Genomic DNA, 6,153 nt, shown 5'->3' with positions numbered 1-6,153 from the left:
GAAACTCCACAGAGCGCAGGCTCACACGCGCGAAAGCACGCCAGCGAGCGGCAGCGCCGTCTGCACGCTGGATCGCGCAATCTTTCCACCTGGCAGGCTCGCTCACGACACTAAGGAGACCTTCCTAGCCCGTATAGTTCTGCGTTCGTGTGATCGTCGTGCCGAGTTTTGTGCGGTCGACTTTTAACGCGCTGCCTCGCATTGTGTGTATTGTGTGTTGTATTTCGTGGTTACTGACGTAAGCGCAAGTATACGCGGTACCAGGCAAATAGTCACCAGATGCCGACCGTGCGACTTCAATCTCTGCGACTGCTTTGTTCGGTGTGACCGACGGACGCGATTCATAGTTTTGAAGAACACCTTCAAATGTTTCCGCACGTCAGTGAGTAGCAGCGCCGCAATCCTTTGTCGACGACGCGTTCTGTCGGCCCTGGAAAATGCTTTGACGCTCGGGGACGGCCGGTAGCTCGGCGATTCCTCGCTTGGCGCACCATTGGAAAACCGGCGGTCATCTAGCAGTGTACGCTGCCAGCGTATTTTTTATTGCCAGAGGTAAGTGAACGTTACGCTTCGTACATTGTGAGTTGTTCTTATTGTAGTACGCCTTGTCGCCGAAGAAAATCGCATAACGTGTTGGTAGTGTATGCGGTTGTAGTTGTGCGGATTGTGCTCGCGCATGACATTTGTCAAGAACGTAGTCGGTAGTGTTATAAAGTTTTGGTAATTAGCTCGCTTGCACGCACTGCTCTACGCTAATATTTGCTGAAAGGAGACAACATTTTTGTCAGGCTCACCATTGTCATGCGTTTTATGCATGTCTCTTGACAAATTACTTGGAGTAACGCCGTGAAACCGAAGCTTCAACATCCATTTTCGTTCGCACGAGCTCTGAAGGAATAATCATCAGCCACCGTGTGAATCGTGAATCGGTACAGTGGGAGAAATAAAGTGTATCTTAGGGATGTTTTCTTTAGGCGTGCATTTTATTTGTCATTAAGTAACGTGACCCTCAAAAGCGTTTAGGTTAGCATTCTTGGACATTGCTTATTATCTTTCAAGCAATAGATAACATAGATTTGCTAAAAATGCAATTTCTGCAGCATGACATTGTATTTTGTTCAGTTGGTTTGCCCCATTTTTATCCTTTATGCACGTTGACCTAATTTGACAAGCCGTACTTTCAGCTGAATTTTCAATTGCTTTTAGCACTATATGTGCGTCCGTGTATTGAAGTCCCACCTCTCATCGCATAATAATAGCTTGTGAAGAACAGCGCTTGTCTTGAATTAGCCATTTATCAGAGCTCTCCTCCCTCCTCAAAGGGCAAGGTGCTGCTGGCACACCTGCTTCGGCTTTTCTTTTTTTTTTTTTTGAATGCTGAAGTTTTTTTCAACGTACTGCAGGTAGCAAACAGCAGTGCCACGACAAACAGTGGAGTGCTGACGATGCAGTCCAGAAGGTGGCTGAGGCAAGTATGCTATAGGAGGTGCTTATTCAGGCAGAAGAAATAAGCATCTGTAGCCAACGTAAAGGTAATGTACAAAGTTCCATTTAATGAAGAAGAATCTTGTTTTGAGCTAGTCATGTCGAAGGGAAACAATGAGCGCTAGATAATTGAGATGGAAATGCAGAGTAACAATGTTATGTATGCCAGCAACCAACTTAAGTTTATTCATGCAAAAGGGTTATTCCCAACTGGTTCATTTGGGGGAACAGCCCACAGTTTCCACGAATGGGCATACCTGGTAGCCGTTGCACAACCTGTTACTGTGTTTTCGCACTCATTATTATGTGCCACTTACTCTTGTGACGTTCCACCAAGGTGAAATTACTTCACGTAAACAGCAGCGAGAAGGCTCTTGCTAGCCAGTTCAATTAAGAAAGCGTTACCGTAGCTTTTAGTTCCAGTAACCAGCTAAGCTGTATAGAGAGCGTACTCCATGTGTTGTTCACCATGGACAGTGCATTTTGCCCGGGAACATGGCTTAGTTTTGCAAAGGAAAATGTTGCCTTTCTGTAAAACGTGGTACTGGGAAATGGCATTGTGCCAAAAATATGAAGGTTTATGACTTCTTGCAGCACGCATTGTTGTACAGGGATGTTAGCGTTTTCATAAATGCAATGTATGGTGCCTGAAGAATATAGCGGCCCACTTTAAAATTTATAACTTCATGATTTCAGTATCTGGGACAGACTTTACTGTATACGGTTTGTTTCTGGAAAGCTTCAACCTATCTTGCAATTCTTCAAGGCCAATACTGAATTTGCTGTGTACATTGGCTGCACATTCTCATCACTTATGCTAAACAACAGGCTTGAGTGAATGTGTGGAATTCTTGTCAATCAATTTTATTGATTACCTCGGACGAATCTATTCTGCTTCCCACAGTTATTGGGTGCTTTGTGTGCATGTGCTATGCATGCTAGGATGAAAACAGTGAAGCTTGCAGCATCAACGAGTACAATGCCCATAGGCTAGTATGAGGTGCGAAATGTTGCCACTGCTAGAATTTACATTATGTGTGCATGGTACAGCTGATTGTGTAATTTAGCACTTTCCAGCTACTTACGCAGTTGGAGCAGATGTCGATCATGTTTACTGTGGTATGGCACGGCCACCAAGTTCGTGCATTCTGCATACCAGGAAACCTGACGCGAAGCAACGTATTGCTGTGATGACAGCTAAGTGGGAACAAATGAGTTTGTCTTATCTGTCTATTTGTCAATACCATTACACAGGCTTGTTAAGTGCATTCAAGCGGCTTTAGCAATGCACTTGCAGCTACAGAGCCAGTAAAGGCAGCCAATTTCATCATCAGAGTTCATTCTGCAAATCCCACTTTCCATAAAGGGCATTGTTTTGTGATAGCTTAAGGTCAAAACTTGCTCAATTAAACACTTCTTGGTGTCTGACATTACATGAATTATGATAATTGTTATATCTCATGTGAAATTATGCCATTGTTTTTTTTCATAATCTTACTTTGCATACACACTTTACGACTGCACCCTCCCCAACCGAATCTTTACTAGTGCTACATTCTGTTATGGTTGAAAACAATTATTGAACTAAAAACCAGCCAAGGAAAGCAGTATGATGCCCTGTAATGTAGGAGGATGCTGCTATTGGAGTGTTTAGTCTAGAGCTGAATTTAATGAGAAAGGGCAGCAATGTAGGTCATCTGTCGATATTTGCAGACCATAATTGTGTTGTGGTCATTTTGTTATCGCAGGAAGCATCTTCAAAAACCAGTGCTACAAGGATGTGAGCAGCAGTTTCCCTTCAACGAACGGGTCAAATTCATGGAAGCCACGTGCCTGCTGCTTCTGGCTTACACAAACATGCAGCCACCATAGTAAAGTTCTTGCAAAGGTGTGACACATCCCTATGCTGCATGGATTGAGCATGTTAATTGCCTGTTTTTTATAGCTTATAGTAATATGTCTACAAGTGTACTTCCTTCTAGTGTATATTTACATTCTCTTAAAGGGCCAGTCAGCAGGCTCCGACTTCTTTTTTTTACACCTCCCAAACAAGCTCGCTAATTCGTACAGAGGGCTGCAGGAATCACATTGTGCGAATGTCAGACTCTCCACTTCTAAAAACAATAACCACACCTCCTCTTCAGCGCTTGACCAGTCCTCTTTGCTAACGAAGTGGTGTAATGTTGCCTATGAGCAACATTAAGTAACGCTGACTGTTGAATAGTCCTCTGCAATACGAAACGGCATTTTGGCTTTGTGATGAGGCAGTATCTGTTGTTGTCACAAGTGTTGCGAATTGGTTCATCTCGCCAGTGCTTTGACTGTGCTTCCTCACCGCACCGCTCTGGCACAGTGGCACACCGAGGAAGCTCCTCTTCAGGATGGTCAGGCTGAGCAAGAAACTGAAACCAGCTGGAATGTTTGTTCTATCCCCTGTGGCTTCATTATTACACCACTTAATCAAAAAATTCATGTGACAACATGTTCACGTTGTACAAGCGTGCAGTTGTCACAATTTTAGACTCCGGGGTTGTTTAGGGGCCCTTTAGCCTTAAATTATGAATGGTAAATTCACACGTCACGTAGTTTTCTTGCTTTATTTTTGCAATGCTCATTTTTAAAATAGCATGTCAGCTTCTGTGAGTGGTAATTTATACATTTATCATACAAAACGTCCTGCTATATTCAACAAATGTTATTATAGATTTTGCATGGCACCAGAGCCACCTGCTTTTTGCCGTGTGGCAGCTACATGGAAGTTCACATTGCTATGCTGCTTTGTTTAACTGATATCTTTTCAATCAATGCGTTTCACAGTCCAGGGTGTTTGGTGTATTTGCATCTTGATGTGTTTAATATCATACAAGTGATGGATTTTTTTCTGTCTTCTAGTGTTTACTTTGCAGCTATTTAACTGTGGTTTTCAGGGGCATATCTAGACAGGAACATCAATTCTGCTAAGCTTTGGTTCGAAAAGAGACGCTGAACAGGAGTTCCTTAGGTGCATGCCCTGGGCACCAGCCCTTTGGATTACAGAAATATCTAAACTGCATAATGTCTTTCAGCTCCTTGCTTAATTGCATGTCTTTCTTCAACCTACAGCTCTTTCCATAATCTTTAACATTAACCTACATTACCAAGTGAACATCCCCCGCTGCAATACAGTGGTTATAATGGTCAGCTGCTGATCTGAACTGTGCGGGTTCGATCCTTGATGGAGTGGTTGCACTTCGGTGGAGGTGCAAATCCTAGAGGTTCCTGTGCTTTTAATTTGACGTTTACATTGCAGAACCCCATTGTTATTATTACATCAGCAAGTGGACAGAGTGGTACTTCTAGATTGTATACATATTTAGTATAACAGACAGCTGAGCTGGTTGGTAGGTATTCATGTTAAAAAGGCAGGGCATGCAAACATGGACACAAGAGAGAAACCAAGACACCACTAACGCCAACTGGAAAGGTGGACAGTGGCACAAAATAAAGTAGACATAGAAACTTATCTGTGCATGCCCAGGCAAGAGGCGATACCTATCAATCTGGCACGCGCGATAGTCTACGTGAGAGATAACTGCTCACATTTGATTTCTTCTTATGCTATGTTAATCGACGGTTGGCTCTCTTGTGCACTATCGCATTATCGCCCATATGCCAGGCCTCGACAATTGGACGCATTTCTTCATTCATGTGCTTGTACAAAACTGCATTCATCGAATTTTGGCGTGCATTTACGCTCTCGACAATGTAAAGGTAGATTAGGTGATGAGCCTCCAGTTAGTGATCTCAGCGTTTTAGGTGTCTTGACTCCTTGTGTCCATGTTTGCATGCCCCATCTTTTAACATGTATTCATATAGTGCATAAGAGAAATAGGTTATCTAGTGAGTTATTGGAAAGTAGTTTAGGGCGAACACCAAAATAGCAGTGTAAATTAAATTTAAGCGATGAATGCATCGGGCTGGATTAGGAAACGATATAATGGCGAAATATAGCCGCTGCTCTTTGCTTACACTTGTCTCAGTTCTTGTCTCGTATGCTTTGACAATGACCAGGTGTCGTGTTGGATGCTACTAATTGGTTATGAGCTATAACAGACAAAGCAGCGGCTGTTTGGACGCTTTCTAAACAGCTACCTCATGGGGAGAGAAAAGTTAATTTGGGTTATGTGAGGCATGCTAAAAAAAGTCGACTTGTTTCTGATGTTTGTGTTTTCCTGGCAGACATTCTACTCAAACTTGCCCAAAGGCGGAAGGAAGGCACGCACAGATGGACGCACAGAAATCATGGGGCTGCCGTAGAAGTGTGAATGAGCATTAACCTGTGAGTATGTGTCTTAAACAATTTGCTGAAGCCTTTTATTGGCTGAACATTCTTATCGATGCTTTGTATTCCCTGATTGTAGTGCAATATTGTTAACCCTGTTGCTTTCACAACAGAGCTCTTTAGTCTGGTACAAGGCCCAAAAAGTTCGACCTAGATGACCAAATTGCGGCAGCCAGTTGTTTTCACAATTAATGCATAGTGTAAAAAAACGCAATAGACGGAGCACAAGAAAAAGGAAGACACAACAGTGCTGTGCTCGTGTGCTCAGTCTTCTGCACGGCTTGTTTACGCTCTGTCATACCAACACACAAGCATCCATTTTAGCTGATGTAGTAGTCCAGCTCATA

The 6,153-nt window shown here is 43.1% G+C and overlaps 1 long non-coding RNA gene across 1 annotated transcript; it reads left to right on the top strand.

Moving 5' to 3' along the window:
- The first annotated feature begins 503 nt into the window (after positions 1-503).
- On the top strand, positions 504-5,784 carry LOC125757010 (uncharacterized). The gene is made up of 4 exons (XR_007414998.1): positions 504-552; positions 1,404-1,532; positions 3,234-3,373; positions 5,704-5,784. It is a non-coding gene; the product is annotated as an uncharacterized LOC125757010 (long non-coding RNA).
- Positions 5,785-6,153: the final 369 nt, after the last annotated feature.

Source organism: Rhipicephalus sanguineus, chromosome 1 (genome assembly GCF_013339695.2).
Source record: "Rhipicephalus sanguineus isolate Rsan-2018 chromosome 1, BIME_Rsan_1.4, whole genome shotgun sequence".
In the NCBI taxonomy this organism is placed as follows: domain Eukaryota; kingdom Metazoa; phylum Arthropoda; class Arachnida; order Ixodida; family Ixodidae; genus Rhipicephalus; species Rhipicephalus sanguineus.
Note: the sequence above shows the minus strand (reverse complement) of the source record. Positions and strands in the feature narration are given on the sequence as shown.